Below are 19,216 nucleotides of genomic sequence, written 5' to 3'. Positions count from 1 at the left end.
CCGGCTCTGGCCAACTCTTCCTTGAGTGCACTGAATGACTGTCTCTGTTGTGATCCAAATTTAAATGGTGTGTCTTTTCTCGTCAGGCGTCGCAGTGGCTCTGATAGCATTGCAAACTGCAGGATGAATCTGCTACTGTACCCAACGAGTCCCAAGAAACTCCTCACCTCTGTAGCATTCTCTGGTTCCCGAGCTTCTGCCACCGCTCGCACTCTCTCTGCTGTTGGTCCGATGCCCTTTTCAGACAACAGGATTCCCATGAAAATCAATCGGTCCATGTTGAATTGGCACTTCTCTGAGTTTAGTGTCAGTCCACTTTCCATTAGTCTGGTCATGACAGCGTGCAGGCGTCTGTCATGTGTTTCCTGGTCGTGTGCATGCACGATAATGTCGTCTGAGATGTTTTCAACACCCTCTATTCCAGCTAAGGCATTAGCTATCTCGTGCTGATATTGCTCACTAGCTGAAGATACACCGAATATCAGCCTCTTGTACCTGTATACTCCGTTATGTACTGCAAATGTTGTGATTTCTCGTGACTCAGGGGTCAGTTCTAGCTGGTGATAACCCCATTTCAGGTCTAGCTTACTAAACACCGTCGAGCCGTTCATACCTTGGAGTATCTCATCAATGGTGGGGATTGGATATCGTTCCCTCACTATTGCCTGGTTTGCTCGTCTCATGTCTAGGCATAACCTAACATCCTTATCCGCTTTTGGTACAATAACCACAGGATTTACCCATGGGGTGGGACCAGTTACAGGTTCGATAATGTCCATGTCCCTCAATTGTTTTATTTTGGCCTCTACTGCCCCCCTTAAGTTGAATGGTATACGCCTGAGTGGCTGGGCCACAGGCTTCACTTGTGGGTCGATATACAAACTGATCTGTTTTGTGTTCAGCCTTCCTACTCCCTGGAACACCTTTGGATACCGCTGTTCTAGAAGCTGTCTTACATCTACCACAGCTGAGACATCTGCGCCTATTTTTAAAACTCCCAGTTTCATGGCTGTCTCCCTTCCTAGCAACGGCTCTCCATGGCCTTTAACCACAATGAACTCCGCCTGCTCAGCTCTCTTACCTATTGTAATCCCACATGTGAATACACCTTTAACTGACAGTGGTCGGCTAGAAGCATAAGAGAATAACTTTCTCTCTGTCTTAGGGACATGTGACTGACACTTAATGTGTTCTGACTTTAATCCTTCCCATGTATTCTCATCTATCACATTATTAGTTGCACCCGAATCAATTAACATTCTCAGGTTTACTCCCCCCACACAAAAGGTAAGTCTCTCTGTCACGTTATTTCCAGTAACAGCAAATGCAAAGTCATTTTGTTCCTCTACATTGTTCACACTGTGTTTCTTTGTACCCTTTGTGCGACATGCTTTGGAGAAATGATCCTTTCCCTTGCACTTATGACATGTTTGTCCGTGTGCTGGGCATTTCAGATCTCTGCCCATGTGGTCTGTGTGTCCACATCTGTAACATTTCCTTTTGTTCCTATCGCCATTTCCCTTTGGTTTCTCTGTCGAGCTTTTCGCATAATACCCTCTTTTCTGTGTAACACGACGAACAGTATCTGTCTCCGCCTTCTCCGTACATGACATGGCTGACATCTGTTCCTCGACGTTTTCACATTGTGAGGCCAATTGTAACGTACGGGCGAACGTTAGACCATGCCCTTCCTCTAGCAATTTCCTTCGCACATAGGCTGACGTGCATCTACTCAGGATAGCATCTCTTATTTGATTATCCGCATCCCCCCAAAAGCACAGTCTTTAGCAGCCTGCCGCAAGCGAGTAGCAAATTGTTGCACAGTCTCACCTGCCTTCTGGGACAACTTATGAAAAGTCTGTCTAGCAAATGCTGCATTGACCTGGGGCACGAAGTAGTGATTCAAAGCACTAACCGCCGCTGTGTAGTCTGCTGGCTCTCCTGTGTCCGGTAGAGTCGAAAAGGTATCCTGGACATCTGGTCCTGCTAAGTGTCGAAGTAGAGCTCTTCTCCTCTGCTTTGTGGCAGCTGTAGAGGTATCGTCGATAATGAGTCCTTTGCCGTCGGCATAAAGCTCAAAAGACATTAACCACCTCGTCCATCTTGGACCCAACGTGGCTGGCTCGGCGAAGCATGCAAAATTTTGAATGCCGGTCTTCTCCATCCTAGCTAACTAAAACTTGGGCAACTACCTATTTAAAAATGATTCCTGTTCGTTATCCTCGTCGCCAATGTTGTATGAACGCATTAAAGCATAGAATCAGGCAGACAGGCTTATAACTGTGATCTTTACTTTATTTGTAAAATGGCTGATTACAGCTTTCCCGGGTAATTCCCATAATGCAATGCACATTACATTACTGTATTTACTGGTGTCAAACTCACATATTACATTACCGTATTGACTGGTGTCAAACTCGCAATTAATACACGACACCATGGTACTATTTGAAGAGGAGCAGGGGAGTTATCCCTGGTGTCCTGGCCAATATTTATCCCTCAATCAACATAACAAAAACAGATTATCTGGTCATTATCACATTGCTGTTTGTGGAAGCTTGCTGTGCACAAATTGGCTGCCGCGTTTCCCACATTACAACAGTGACTACATTCCAAAAGTACTTCATTGGCTGTAAAGCACTTTGGGACATGCAGTGGCCATGAAAGGCGCTATATAAATGCAAGTCTTTCTTTCTTCTGTAAGTCATGTCTAACGAACGTAATTGAATTTTATGAGGAGGAAACCAAAGGGGTAGATAAGGGAGTGCCTATGGATGTTATTCATATGGACTTCCAGAAGGCATTTGGTAAGGTTCCACACAAGAGACTGTTAACAAAAATAAGAGTGTGTGGAATTGGAGGTAGCCTATTGACATGGGTAGGGAATTGGTTAGGAGATAGGAGACTAAGAGTAGGGATAATGAGTATGTACTCAAATTGGCAGGAAATGACTAGCGGTGGCCCCCTGGATGCTCTACTGGGGGGCTTCAGCTTTTCACTATATTTATCAATGACTTAGATGAAGGACTAGAGAGCTGCATATCCAAGTATGTTGATGACACTAAGCTAGGTGGCAAAGTACATAGCGTAGATGGGACCAGAAAGTTGCAAAAGGACATTGATAGATTAAGTAAATGGGCAAAACTGTGGCAGATGGAGTTCAATGTGGGAAGTGTGAGGTTATCCACTTTGGACCTAAGAACGATAGTTCAGGGTATTTTCTAAATGGTGAGAAGCTAGGAACTGTGGACGACAGGGAGATTTAGGGGTCCAAGAACAGAAATCACTAAAAGCTAGTGGACAGGTACAAAATTATTAAAAAGAATAATGGAATGTTGCCCTTCATCTCAAGAGGGCTGGAATACAAAGGGGTGGAAGTTATGTTACAGTTATATAAAGCTCTGGTTAGACCCCATCTGAAGTACGGTGTTCAGTTTTGGGCCCTGCACCTTCAGGAAGGGTTGACCTTGGAGGGGGTGTTCCGCGGATTCATCAGAAATACTCGAGCTAAAAGGATTAAATTAATAATAATAATCAACTTTATTGTCATTGTTAGTGCACAAGTGCACTACAACGAAATGTAGGCTTGCGGCTCCCGAGAGTGTACATTTAGATTAAGACATTTAAACATTCAACATTCATTTGGCTTGTAATATATTAACATAAACACAGAAACCCCACAGTGCAGATAGAGGCCATTTCGGCCCATCGAGCCTGCACCGACACATATCCCACCCGATCCCCGTAACCCCTACACCAACACATTTCCCACCCTATCCCCGTAACCCCACGTATTTAATCCCCCTAACACTAAGGGTCAATTTATCATAGCCAATCAACCTAACCCGCACATCTTTGGACTGTGGGAGGAAACCGGAGCACCCGGAGGAAACCCACGCAAACACGGGGAGAATGTGCAAACTCCACACAGACAGTCACCCAAGGCCGGATTCGAACCCGGGTCCCTGGCGCTGTGAGGCAACAGTGCTAACCACTATGCCACCGTGCTTGCCCATAACCATAATAAAGTGCATTGGCAGATGTGCAGGCTTTAGAGTTTATTTGTGGAGTTCAGTAGGATGACAGCCCTGGGAAAGAAGCTGTTCCTAAATCTGGTCGTTTGGGTGCGAATGCATCTGTAGCGTCTCCCAGATGGCAGGAGGGCGAACAGACTGTGGCTGGGGTGGGTAGGGTCTTTGATGATGGACCGTGACCTCCGTAAACAGCGTTTCTGCTTTATGTGCTCTATGGTCGGTAGCCGGGTGCCGGTAATGCATTGGGCAGTTTTGACTACCCGCTGCAGGGCTTTCCGGTCATAGTAGCTACAGCTGCCATACCATACTGTGATACAGTTTGTCAGGATGCTCTCTATTGTGCAGCGGTAAAAGTTGGAGAGGATCAGGGGTGACAGGTTACATCCCTTCAGCCTCCTTAGGAAATATAGGCGCTGCTGGGCCTTCTTCACCAGAGAGGAGGTATTGAGGGACCAGGAGAGGTCTTCCGTGATGTGGACTCCGAGGGACTTAAAGCTGTCCACCCTTATTTTGAGGAAATTATGAGGACAGGTTGCATGGACTAGGCTCGTATTCCCTTGAGTATTGAAGATGAAGGGGTGGCGTAGTTGAAGTGTTTAAGACGATTAAAAGACTTGATAGGGTAGATAGAGAGAAACTATTTCCTGTGGTGGGGGTGTCCAAAACAAGGCGGGGGGGCATGATCTTAAAATTAGAGCTAGGCAGTTCAAGGGTGATGGTCAGGAAGCACTTCTTCACACAAAGGGTAGTGGAAATCTGGAACTCTCTCCCACAAAGAGCTGTTAAGGCTTGTTCAATTAAACATTTCAAAACTGAGATTGATAGTTTTTGTTAGGCCAGGTTATTAAGGGTTACGGAACGAAGGCGGGTAGATGGCGTTAAGGTGCAGATCAGCCATGATCTAATTGAAAAACGGAACAGGCTCAAGGGTCTGAATGATTTATTCCCGTTCCTATGTTCCTACCTACGTTCCCATGGCTTCTCCAAAAGGATCAGTGGGGAAATTATGTGGTTCTCAGCAAACAGCAGGAAGTTGCTGGTCTGTGCTGAACACCTGGGGCATCAGTGGGATCAATGGAATTGGCCTCAGTGTCTCTGCACTGGGGAGAGAAAAATTAGCTGGGGTTCCTACTGTTGAATGCATTCCAGTGATCCCTACTAAAAGGTTCGTATGTGTGCGCGTGTCAGGTGGCTCAGCTGTATGGTGTTGTCCACCCCCCACGACCCACAATCACATAGCTTGGTCTGTAGGCTCACACATGAAAAGTGCAGACTTGTGTGAGCTACCAGAGCATTGCTAATGTTCATTAAACCTTATCTCAACATAAGTTAGTGTTCTCAGCAGAGAAGGATGAAAAATAGGCAGAAGGAACTTTGCCCTGCAAAGCAAATTCAGAACACTTAAGGCGAACTCGAGTCTCTTCACCGGGAGCAAGTGGAAGCCAAGCGCAAGCAGCGCAAACAGCGCAAGGAGCGCACGTCAACCCAAGCACCCCACCCACCCGCCCCTCCAACCACCGTGTGCCCCACCTGTGACAGAGACTGTAGGTTCCGCATTGGACTCATCAGTCACCTGAGAACTCATTTTTAATGTGGAAGCAAGTCATCCTTGGTTCTGAGGGACTGCCCAAGAAGAAGAGAAGTAACTTGGTCCAGTGGCCATTATTCATGAGTGAAACTTGTCAGTGAAGGTTGGAAGATTATTTAATGGTAGGAGGCATCACAGCCAAGCTCAACCTGTCACCACCTAACACCCACATACATGCCCTTCAGCAGGTGTCACTGGATAGTGATCAGAGTGGGAAACCTGACTGATTTTTTTCCTCTTCCCTAATAACCCCATGGAGCTGAGGACAATTGTGGTGCTCTTACCACTGGCTCATCTGAGAACACTGAACTCAACACAGCCTGGGAATCAAACATGGGCTTCTCAGCCTACATGGCTCAACTATTCACTGGAAAAAGTTGCTGGGCCATTGGGGGAGCTATTACCTTGAGTGGTTCTATCTTAGAAAATGACCTGATTATCAGCAGGAGCAGGTAGAACCCAGTGCTGCTAAACTTCTATTCAAGTTGTGGAGATGCCGGTGTTGGACTGGGGTGGACAAACGTAAGGAGTCACACAACACCAGGTTATAGTCCAACAGTTTTATTTGAAATCACAAGCTTTCGAAGCGCTGCTCCTTCGTCAGGTGAAGTGGAGAGATGCATAAAGACACAGCTTATATAGTCAGAGAATAATGCAAGATGATTACAGGTAATCTTTCTAACTGCCATTTATCACACCTCGGCAGAGAGATAATCACAGCAATCAAAGGTGTGAATGGTGTCCAAACAGGTCAGTCAGGAAAACATTACATCAAAGAACAATGAGGTGGGGTCACAAGGGGTCAAATGTTGCAGATGCTGGGGTCTGTATGAAAAACAAAAAACAGACAAAATGTTTTTTATTTTTTTTGCTGGAAATCACAGCAGGTCCGGCTGCATCTGTGTAGAGAGAACAAGCCAACGACGACTCGAGTCTGGGTGACCCTACGTCAGGTGGGGTTACATGTAGCGTGACATGAACCCAAGATCCCGGTTGAGGCCGTCCTCATGAGTGCGGAACTTGGCTATCAGTTTCTGCTCGACGATTTTGCGTTGTCGTGTGTCTCGAAGGCCGCCTTGGAGAATGCTTACCCGAAGATCGGAGGCTGAATGTCCTTGACTGCTGAAGTGTTCCCCAACTGGGAGGGAACACTCCTGCCTGGCGATTGTTGTGTGGTGTCCGTTCATCCGTTGTCGCAGTGTCTGCATGGTCTCGCCGATGTACCATGCTCCGGGGCATCCTTTCCTGCAATGTATGAGGTAGACAACGTTGGCCGAGTCACATGAGTATGTACCATGTACCTGGTGGGTGGTGTCCTCATGTGTGATGATGGTATCTGTGTTGATGATCTGGCATGTCTTGCAGAGGTTGCCGTGACAGGGTTGTGTGGTGTCGTGGTCGCTGTTCTCCTGAAAGCTGGGTAATTTGCTGCGAACGATGGTCTCTTTGAAGTTAGGCGGCTGTTTGAAGGTGAGTAGTGGAGGCGTGGGGATGGCCTTAGCGAGGTGTTCGTCGTCATCGATGACATGTTGAAGGCTGCGAAGAACATGGCATAGATTCTCCGCTCCGGGGAAGTACTGGACGACGAAGGGTACTCTGTTGGTTGTGTCCCGTGTTTGTCTTCTGAGGAGGTCTATGCGATTTTTTGCTGTGGCCCGTTGGAACTGTCGATCGACGAGTCGAGCGTCATATCCCGTTCTTACAAGGGCGTCTTTCAGCGTCTGTAGGTGTCCATCACGTTCCTCCTCATCTGAGCAGATCCTGTGTATTCGCAGGGCTTGTCCATAGGGGATGGCTTCTTTAATGTGGTTAGGGTGGAAGCTGGAGAAGTGGAGCATCCTGAGGTTGTCCGTGGGCTTGTGGTAGAGTGAAGTGCTGAGGTGTCCGTCTTTGATGGAGATTCGTGTGTCCAAGAATGAAACTGATTCTGAGGAGTAGTCCATGGTGAGTTTGATGGTGGGATGGAACTTGTTGATGTTATCGTGTAGTCTTTTCAGTGATTCTTCGCCGTGGGTCCGTAGGAAGAAAATGTCGTCGATGTATTTGGTGTATAGGATTGGTTGGAGGTCCTGTGCAGCAAAGAAGTCCTGCTCGAACTTGTGCATGAAGATGTTTGCATATTGGGGTGCGAATTTGGTCCCCATGGCTGTTCCGTGCGTTTGGGTAAAGAACTGGTTGTCGAAGGTGAAGACATTGTGGTCAAGGATGAAGTGGATGAGTTGTAGGATGGCGTCTGGAGATTGGTTGTTGTTGGTGTTGAGTACTGAGGCTGTCGCAGCGATGCCGTCATCGTGGGTGATACTGGTATAGAGTGCCGAGACGTCCATCGTGGCGAGGAGTGTTCCTGGTTCAACTGGTCCGTGGGTGCTGAGTTTCTGTAAGAAGTCTGTAGTGTCGCGACAGAAGCTGGGGGTTCCCTGTACGATGGGTTTCAGGATGCCCTCGACGTATCCAGAGAGGTTCTCACACAGGGTTCCGTTGCCTGATACGATAGGACGTCCGGGTGTGTTGGCTTTGTGTATCTTTGGGAGGCAGTAGAAGTCTCCCACACGGGGAGTACATGGGATGAGAGCATGTAGGATGCTTTGAAGGTCTGGATCGAAGGTCTTGATCAGTCTGTTGAGTTGGCGGGTGTGTTCTTTGGTCGGATCTGCGGGTAACTGTCTGTAGTGTTCCTGGTCGTCCAGTACTTCCCCGGAGCAGAGAAACTACGCCATGTTCTTCGCAGCCTTCAACATGTCATCGATGACAATGAACACCTCGCTAAGGCCACCCCCACGCCTCCACTACTCACCTTCAAACAGCCGCCTAACCTCAAACAGACCATCGTTCGCAGCAAATTACCCAGCTTTCAGGAGAACAGCGACCACGACACCACACAACCCTGTCACGGCAACCTCTGCAAGACATGCCAGATCATCAACACAGATACCATCATCACACATGAGGACACCACCCACCAGGTACATGGTACATACTCATGTGACTCGGCCAACGTTGTCTACCTCATACGTTGCAGGAAAGGATGCCCCGGAGCGTGGTACATCGGTGAGACCATGCAGACACTGCGACAACGGATGAACGGACACCACGCAACAATTGCCAGGCAGGAGTGTTCCCTCCCAGTCGGGGAACACTTCAGCAGTCAAGGACATTCAGCCTCCGATCTTCGGGTAAGCATTCTCCAAGGCGGCCTTCGAGACACACGACAACGCAAAATCGTAGAGCAGAAACTGATAACTCATGAGGACGGCCTCAACCGGGATCTTGGGTTCATGTCACGCTACATGTAACCCCACCTGACGTAGGGTCACCCAGACTCGAGTCGTCGTTGGCTTGTTCTCTCCACACAGATGCGGCCGGACCTGCTGTGATTTCCAGCAAAAAAAAAAATTTTTTTGTCTGTTTTTTGTTTTTCATACAGACCCCAGCATCTGCAACATTTGACCCCTTGTGACCCCACCTCATTGTTCTTTGATGTAATGTTTTCCTGACTGACCTGTTTGGACACCATTCACACCTTTGATTGCTGTGATTATCTCTCTGCCGAGGTGTGATAAATGGCAGTTAGAAAGATTACCTGTAATCATCTGGCATTATTCTCTGACTATATAAGCTGTGTCTTTATGCATCTCTCCACTTCACCTGATAAAGGAGCAGCGCTTCGAAAGCTTGTGATTTCAAATAAAACTGTTGGACTATAACCTGGTGTTGTGTGACTTCTTACATTCTATTCAAGTGACACTCCTATTAGGGAAAAAATGCTTCAAAAGCAATAAGGGGTGTTTCTGACTAAAGTAATTAACTGCAGTGAAAAATAGGAGAGATAAATAGTGAAAATGCAATGTCAGTGAAGGTTGGAAGCTTATTTGTTTGGGAACTCTGCCCAGTCGACATTGACACATTGTTGAGGCAGGTGTCTGGATCAGATCACCATGTCTGCTCATGAGTTGACTCATCTGCAGTCCACCTGGACTACTAATGTTGTCTGTGCTACAAAACTGCCATACCAAAGCAAACAAAATGTACAACTGTAACATGTATGCCTTTCCGAGGACAGACCACACAATGAAAGAAGCTGAGACAAAAGTACTAACCTTCAAAAAGAACCCACATGATCAGACTTCAGAGCATCTCTTTGCTCGATCTAAATATCTATATAATTAAACGTCTTGCATCTAATGCAAATAGGGTATCAACTTTCCAAATGTTCAACCTCAAAAATGCCTGTAAGGAAAAATAACCGTACTTGACGCCACGCTCTGTGAATGGCCAGTCTTGCTGTCAATCATTGACAACAAACCACCTGAAACCTCTTTTTACTCTTTATATAACATGGCCCTGAAACTCCGTGAGGTTTCTCTCAGCCTCCTGCTGTAACTTCAGGAGAGCAGCAGAAACCCCAGGGAAACAGTGCAGACAGATTTTTCAATATTTACACCGTTGCTCCGAGGATTGTGCTGGTCTGCTGCCGAGGTTACAGGGGACCCCCATGGAGTTTCAGGGGTCACACATTTGAGCTGGGGAATAAAAACACTGCTTGTTTATGATTGACAGTAAGACTGCTGTTCAGAGCTAACAAGGAATCCTGGGGGAGAAATTCACTATCGCCCCATTTGGGGCGCTAATTTTTAAAAGTTTAAGGCCTAGAAATTCACTGGCCTTAGCGCCGCTTTTGAGGCGCTAGAGGGCCTAGCGGCGAAGTTATGGCCAGTTTTGAAATTGACAGGGGCCCTAAATCGGCGTTAGGCCAGTAGCGCTGCGCCGGCACTGATGACGTCATCGGTGTGCGCAGCGTCCCGGTTGCCATGGTAACCCGCCCGAACTCGGAAATTGAGTTGCGGCCGCCTCGCCTGTGGCAGCCGCAAGCAACGTTCTGGCAGAGGTGCCTTACAGAACGTTGCGCCGGCGCATTAAAGGCCCCGCGGCGGCCGGCCGCTTTCCCGCCGCCCGCCTGGCCGCAGCTCCCTCCCCGGACTTCCCCCCCCCCCCCCCGGAACAGAAGCAAGCCCGGCACTTGTCCGAGGTGCCGGGCTCATTTTTAAAAAGATTATCGCGGGCCGCGGCCGGGTGCAGGCAGCTCCTCCTTAAGGGAAGGAGGAGGCCTGCACTTCCTGAACCTGCCACACCGCAGCGGGCGCCGCAGCGCCGGAATGGCGCTGAAATTCAGCGCATAGCACCAGTTTTCAGGCGCTAACAGCTTTCAGCAGCGCCGGCAGCCGTTTGGGCGCAGAAGTAGTGAACTTTTGGCCCGCCCAGCGCGACTTAGCTCCGGCACTAACTTCCGGCGCTAAAGCCGTCGCTGCGCCAAAACCCAATTTCTAGGCCTAAAAATTTAGTGCCAGGCACTAACGATTTCAAACTTTTAAAAATTTGCCGTTTGCGCTCCAAGAGGGAAGTGGAGCGCTAAATCAAGCATCCGCTTCCTTCTTGGAGCGCAATCAGCAGCACGCGGGGCGGAGACTTCAGCAGCGCTACTCACTGGGCCATGCAGCGCTGCCACGTTCAAAGGCTCCTTCCCCCCCTTAAAGGGAAGGGCCATCGCTGCAGGCTCTGCAATATAAAAAGTGCCTACCTGGATCACTAAGGCAGCCGTGATCCCATGCGATCAGCCCAGCAGTCAAGCAGAGTGCCAGGCTGATCGATCGCGGGCAGGAACCCGTGAAAAAAACTGGAACAAGAACGTTTTTTTTTACGTACCTGGGCCACCTTGCCTTTAATCATTGCCCCCGAAGTGTCCGGCCGCCCGATGCACGCCTCCTGCAGCTGTCGGTGTTTTCGCCCGGCGCTGCTGCAGTGGGTGGAAGTCAATTTCGGGTCTGGAGCGCTACCGGGGTGATGCGCACGGCGATGATGTCACGATCTCCGGGCGAAGGAGATTGGGGCGCAATGCCGTAGCGCCGCCGCAAACCTCCCGCCGAATATGGTGGGAGTCGATGTCAGTGCCGCGCTTGGTCACAAAGTCATTTGCACCCCATTAATGCCCCCAAGGGAGGCGCAAAGGCACCCAATTTCACCCCCAGGAAATCCCTCTTCCCCACTCAGTTCAGGGTCAGGAAAAAGGTAAAAGATACCAATTGAACAAATCAATAAAGCAACATGGCAGATGTTTCCTCTATGCTTCAGGTATAGTAGAACTGCTAACATGTTCTTTAAAAACTCAAAGAGCAAGTTATTATCTAAATGGAGAGAAACTGCAAAGTGCTACAGTACAAAGGGATCTGGGGGTCCTGGTGCATGAAACACAAAAAATTAGTGTGCAGGTGCAGCAGGTGATCAGAAAGGCCAATGGAATCTTGGCTTTTATTGTAAGGGGGATAGAGTATAAACACAGGGAAGTCTTGCTGCAGTTATACAGGGCATTGGTGAGGCCACACCTGGAATACTGCGTGCAGTTTTGGTTTCCATATTTAAGAAAAGATATACTTGCTCTCGAGGCGGTTCAGAGAAGGTTCACTCGGTTGATTCCGGAGATGAGGGGGTTGACGTATGAGGAAAGGTTGAGTAGTTGGGACTCTACTCATTGGAGTTCAGAAGAATGAGAGGCGATCTTATCAAAACATATAAGATTGTGAGGGGGATTGATCGGGTGGATGCGGTGAGGCTGTTTCCACTGATGGGTGAGACTAGAACTAGGGGGCATAATCTTAGAATAAGGGGCTGCCCTTTCAAAACTGAGATGAGGAGGAACTTCTTTACTCAGAGGGTGGCAAATCTATGGAATTTGCTACCCCAGAGAGCTGTGGAAGCTGCAACATTAAATAGATTTAAAACGGAGATAGACAGTTTCCTAGCAGATAAGGGAATTAGGGGTTACGGGGAGAGGGCAGGGAAGTGGACGTGAGTCTAGGTTTGGATCAGCCATGATCCTATTGAATGGCGGAGCAGGCCCGAGGGGCCGTATGGCCTACTCCTGCTCCTACTTCTTATGTTCTTATGTAGGTGCAATTTTGCTGCACCTAACACAAAGGGAAAAATTTCCTTCCATGTATCAAGGAGGGAGGGAGAAACCTGGAAACTACAGACCTGTCAGTTTAACATGAGTTGTGGGGATGTTACTCAAACCTATCATCAGGGACAAAATGACTGAACTGATCAAAGAAAGTCAGCATAGATTTGTGAAGGTTAGGTCATGTCTGACTAACCTAGTTGGATTGTTTGAGGAGGTCACTCACATGGCAGAGAGGGCAGTGTCTATGGATGTTGTCTACATGGACTTCCAGAATGCATTTTCAAGACGGCTGTTCTTTGCCAGTTATGCCATTCTTCCAGAGATTCCAGCAAAGCCACACCAGAGAACCATGTGGAAATTCCAGGCGTATGTCTCCCTATCTCAGCGTTGAGCACCAATTTTAACCCCCTGCACTTAATGAGAATGGAACATGCGAGATGTTAAAATGGGGCAGAGTGCTTTTCTCCCCGTCCAGGCCCCGCTCCCACCCACTGCCAATTTAACTCCCGGGTTTCAGATGGTGTTGTAGATGCTTGTTGCAGGTAGGAAAGTGCTGTGTAAATATGCAAAAGTTGGGGTCCTATGATGCAAATAGGACCCCAATGTGATTTTAACTCACAGTTGCACAAGTCTTGACCAGTGCCAGAAACTCCTGAAAACCTGGCTGCAAACAGGATCAAGGTCAGAAGAGGCCCAGAATGGTAGGTTTTTAAAAAATGTCGGTGTCTTTGTGGGCCAGGATAAGCATGAGTGCTCCTCTGTGCCTCACGAGGAATCGCTGGGCTTCCCGTGACCTGGGTTTCCCCCCTCCCCAACTGTGGTGCCCTCCGGACCTCTTCCACCACTTACCTTAGTGCTGGAGATATTTTCCGCAGATCCCGGGTGGTGGCATCCTACTGCCCGTAATCCTGGCCTCACCCGTCGGCCTGGTAATGACTCCCACAGGTTTGGGTGAGAGACTCAACTCCAACATTGAAATGAGGAGCTGAAGTTAAAACCTCTCCAGGCCTCTCAGCCTCAGGGTGTAAGTCTGCTGCTCGGCCCCACACGCGCACACTGCACTTTCGTCCTGAGTTAAAATCGGGGCTATTCTGTTTGACTTCCACTGTTTCTGCCTGCCTTTGTCTCTCTCTCTCTCTGTATGGCCTCTCGCACAATTTATTTTGGCATTGTCGCTGCATTTTGGTGGTGGATAACTTTTAGAGCCACTAATCCGGGTCAAAATTAATTTGTCCTTGGAAAAATATGGGTTAATAAATGAAAGCCAGCACAAATTTGTTAAAGGCAAATCGTGTTTGACTAACTTGATTGTTTTCTTTGATGAAGTAACGGAGTGGGCTGATGAGGGTTGATGTGTATATGGACTTTCAGATGGTGTTTGATAAAGTGCTACATAATAGACTTGTTAGCAAAATTGAAGCCCATGGGATTAAATGGGCAATGGCAGCACAGATAAGAAATTGGTGAAGGGACAGAAAGCAGAGAGCAGTGGTGAACAGTTGCTTTTCAGTGTGTACAGTGGTGTCCCCCAGGAGTCGGTGTGGGGATCACTGTTCTTTTTGATAAATATTAATGACCTGGACTTGGGTTTACATAGCATCATTTCAAAGTCTGCAGATGACACCAAACTCAGAAATGTAGCAAACAATGAGGAGGATAGTAACAGACTTCAAGACTGGTGAAATGGGCAGACACAAGGCAGATGGAAATTTAATGCAGAGAAGTGTGAAGTGATTCATTTTGGTCGGGTAAATGAGGAGAGGCAATCTAAACTAAATGGTATAAATTTAATGGGGGTGCAGGAACAGAAAGACCCGGGGGTGTACGTACACAAAATTGAAGGTAACAGGACAGTTGAGAAGCCTGTTAAAAAGTGTAAGATTCGCAAAATTTCCACATTTCCCCAAAGGTTATTATTAATAAAAGGGACCCTGCATGGACATTTTAAAAAGTGTACCCAAAGATGGCGTCCGCACCTCGTGGCCAAAAGCCTGCAAGATTTTAAAAGCTTGGACTTTGTGGCACAAGCAGCTTTTGGGGAAATCGAAACCAAATGCAGTTTCTGTGAAAAAGGACTTTGTATTTTGAAAAGCAGACAGAACTCTGAATTATGCATTAAGCCAGATTGCAGACAGACCAAAACCAGTTAGGCCTATACTTGAGGCCATTAAATTGTTTGCATAAATAATCGGAAACAGCTTAAGGAAGCCATCGAAGCTGGGCAGGCCAATTAAGCTGCATTAATAACAAAACAACTCGATAATCAGGCCAGTAGGTGCGATCACCGGCCATCTAAAAACAGTTAGTTTAGATTGCTACAATTATTTAAACTAGCCCGCCAAGATTGAGACAATGAACTAACCTGACTTGGCGTGCAGATAAGGGCCATCCGAAGGAGTATAATTGTAGGCCCACCAGCAACCGACGCTCTCTTCTCTCTGCTCCTGCTCTTGGCTCCTGCTCCGACCCCTCGCCCTCATGGCTGCTGCTCTTTCCCCGTCCCGTGCTTACCGGCTGGCTACTGCCCGTGCCTTTCCCATCCCATCAGGAACGCCCGGCATTGCACCAGGCGGACATGGACAAACCAGGCCAGGCCAGGCGGGACGAGACGAGGCGAGGTGGTGATGAAGATGAATTGGGAAGACGATTGAAGAAACGCTTCGAATAATCGGGCCTTCAATCCAGCTCACCTTCGACTATCTTCATGCAAACTCCAACTGCCGCCCGAGGAAGAGGAACCATCATCCCTGCGAGGTAAAGTACCTAAGCAAAGACTTTAACCTTGGGGTACTTGTACCTGGATGACGCCCTCGCAGCGCCCCGAGACCACGTGACGACGGCAGGCCCCAGAGAGCACAAAGAGCGAACCCCAAGCCCCACCGCTGTTTGAATTCAGCAGATCTTTGATTGGTGAGCATGAATTCTGGCCCCTCATAACTTAATCTAGTTAGGTATAAGGGGTGGGATAAGGATAAGGGGATTGTTAAGATAGTTGTTTTCCTTCGATGTGCCGTGTGTTCCCCATTCCCTGTATAAGTATAGTTATTTTGTATTTGCCTGTAATTTTATACTAGTAACTTTTCATAAGATTGTAAATAATTTATTTTTCAATAAAATCTTGGATTTCTCACATCCAAACTGTTATGTCCGTGTATCTTAATGTTGTGTCCTTCAATAATCAGACAACAGACTGCAGGGAACGATTCAACAGGTGTTTACTGAATGAGGGTTACTCTAGAACTAATTGTACAGATCACTACTCAGGGTTTATATACAGGTGTGGTCACTGCCGGTACTACAGTATACAGGAGCTGTAAAAAGTAGTTCTCTCCCTTAAGGTATATATACATTACATACATTACAATTCCTCTCCTTTTAGATTAACAGTACCATAATACTCATTTAACAATTAACATGTTTAATATACAATGTTATATGAAAATAGTCCATTCATATATTCAGTCTCTGGGGAGGCTTCCTGATTCTTTCTGGATAACGCCTTTCCCGAGTGTCTCGCTCTTGGTGCGGAGGCGATTCTAGCACCCTGTCGTCAGTTGATTCATCAGCTTCCAATGCTATTGTTTCTGAGGTAGATGCGACCTGTACGTCGGGTTCCTCACCAGGTACGTATGGCCGAGACATGGGGTTGACTCGTTCCTGTGACTCTAGGATCTGGTCAGCATGGCATCTCACAATGTTCTCCCCAACATCCACTGTGTACATTAGTGGCCCCTGCCGTGTGCATATCGTTCCTGGTTGCCATTTCTCTGTTCAGTAGTCGCGGGCCAAGACTGGTTGCCCTACATTGAAGCTCCTTGTCGGCTTCTCATTGATGTGCTGGAATTGCTTACTCTCAACATCTCTTCGTACATTTGGTCTGAGCAAATCCAGATGAGATCTCAACTTTCGGTTAAAGAACATCATGGCCAGGGCCTGGTTGGTGACTGCATGTGTCGCATTTCTGTAGGCTAACAGGAAATTGTCCACCTTATGCTGCAGTGGAATGTCGTCATCGCACATGGCCTTTACTGCTTTTTTAAAGGTTTGTACGAACCTCTCAGCCAATCCATTTGTGGCTGGATGATACGGGGCAGATGTGTAATGCCTTACCCCATTCCTTTTCATAAATCTTCAAAACTCTTCGGACACAAACTGTGGTCCGTTATCAGAGCAAATCTGCTCTGACAAGCCGTTCCTGGCAAAAATGGTCCGTAGGACTGCAATAGTTTTCTCCATGGTGGTGGAGGACATTTTGATCACCTCAGGCCATTTCGAGTGCGCATCCACGGCTATTAAAAACATTGGGCTAGATTTTCAGTTGCTTGCGCCAGCAGTTAGCGCCTTAAGAGAAGTGATTTTCGGGCGCTATGCGTGTAGCGCCCGGGCGCAGCGCAGTTTGCGCCCCGCCCCAAATTAAGTTGCCCGTTAGCGCCGGCGCAAAGTTTAGCGGCCGCCCGGATGCGCGCGCAGAAAATGACGTCACATCCTCGTGCAACGCCCTTTGGCCGTCCCGAATACAAACTTCAGTCGGACCGCTCCATTGTGCAGCTGGCGTCCAGAGCGTTTGTAAAATGGAACGCAACACACCCTGGGGAGCGCAAATTAAAGGGCACTCCTCCTGCACTATAAAAGGCAGTCTGCATGTGTTGTGTGGAAGGATCCAGTGTGTTGTTGTGAACGGTGTATTTATGTTTCCGGCCACCACCACCACCACCTCCTCCTCCTCCTCCTCCTCCTCCTCCTCCTCATCATCATCATCATCATCATCATCATCATCATCATCCTCCTCATCATCATCATCATCCTCCTCCTGCTGCTGTTTTCCCCCCCAGACTCTGCCTTTGAAAAAAACACATGCACCCTTCCCCTTTAAGAGCTCACTGGCACCAGAGTGTCTGCCGTGCGCTGCGCCCGAGCTCGGGTGTTGCGCTCTGCACCGCCGGCTTAGCGCCTAAAGATAGTAGTGGAACGCCTCTTTTAGCGCTCCACCAACCTCTTAGGGCGAAGCCACTGAATTTCCGGCAAAGGGGCGCTACTTTGGGGCGGGCGCTAACTTCGGGCGGGCGCTAAGGTTAGCGCTCCAAAACTGTCTATACTGAAAATCTAGCCCAAAGAGTCCATGAATGGACCAGCAAAATCAATATGCACCCGTTGCCATGGAGATGAGGGCCACTCCCATGGGTGTAGAGGGGCATGTGGTGGTGCATTTTGGACCTTCTGGCACCCTGAGCAGCTCTTTGTCAGGTCCTCGATTTGCTGATCGATCCCTGGCCACCACACATAAGCCCTAGCAAGGCTTTTCATTTTCACCCCTCCTAGATGACCTTCGTGAAGCTCATTGAGCACTCTCTCCCTTAACTTGGGTGGAATTACCACTCGGGATCCAACATCAAGGTCCCCTGGCATACTGACAGCTGTTCTCTTCTGGATGAGAATGCTGGCAACAGTGAGTCGCCATGTGCTGGCCATCCCTTCACCGTCAAATCATATACCCGAGACAGTGTCGGGTCATTTCGGGTCTCCTTCTCTATACCAGCGTTAGTTACTGGCAAGCATTCAATTATAGTCGAATGAAATATTTCGACAGGATCCACTGCTGGTGCTTCCTCCGCAGTAGGCAGTGGCAGGCGTGATAGCCCATCAGCGTTTCCATGCTGTTTCGTGTCCTTATACTCGATTTCATATTGGTGCGCCCCTAGAAAAAGGGACCATCTTTGTAGCCGTTGCGCAGTCATCACCGGAACGCCCTTCTTTGGATTAAAGATGGAGACAAGTGGTTGGTGGTCAGTCAGCAAGGTGAACTTCTGCCCGTGCAGATAGTGATTGAACTTTTTCACTCCCCACACTAGGCTGAGGGCCTCCCTGTCAATCTGGGCGTAGTTACGCTCGGCTGAGGTTAGTGATCGTGACGCAAAGACTATTGGCCTCTCTGAGCCGTCCGAGAATTTGTGCGACAGCACCGCTCCAATGCCGTAGGGTGACGCATCACATGCCAACCGAATTGGTAATGCCGGGTTGTAATGGGCCAATACCTCTTTCGATGTGATTAGTGTTTTGCTCTTCTGGAAAGCTCATCTACATTCGTCACTCCACTTCCATGGCACCCCAGTTTGCAGTAGGGTGTTCAGTGGGTGTAGTATTGTAGACAAATTTGGCAAGAACTTATGGTAGTAGTTTACCAGGCCGAGGAACGACCTCAGTTGTGACACATTTTCCGGTGCTGGAGCCTTGACTACTGCCTCAATCTTCTCTGGGGACTTATGTAACCGCTCTTTATCGATAACGTGGCCACAATACAAGATCTGTTTTCTAAAAAACTCGCATTTGGGGCGGTTAGCTCGGAGCCCATATTCCTGCAATCTAGTGAGCACCTGCTCCAGGTTGGCAAGGTGATCACTGTCATTTTCGCCCGTGACCAGGATGTCGTCCAAATAACACTGGATCCCTGGGATCCCTTGCAGGGCTTGTTCTATTGCCCTCTGCCAAATAGCCGGAGCTTGTGCTACCCCGAATACCAGCCAGTTGTTTTGGTAGAGACCTTTATGGGTGTTGATTGTGAGGTATTTTTTTGATGCTTCTTCTACCTCCATTTGCAGATACGCCTGGGCCAGATCAATCTTAGTGAAGCATTTCCCTCCAGCT

Source organism: Somniosus microcephalus, chromosome 11 (assembly GCF_052327205.1).
Source record: "Somniosus microcephalus isolate GS21.2 chromosome 11, FLI_Smic_1.0, whole genome shotgun sequence".
NCBI lineage: Eukaryota > Metazoa > Chordata > Chondrichthyes > Squaliformes > Somniosidae > Somniosus > Somniosus microcephalus.
Note: the sequence above shows the minus strand (reverse complement) of the source record.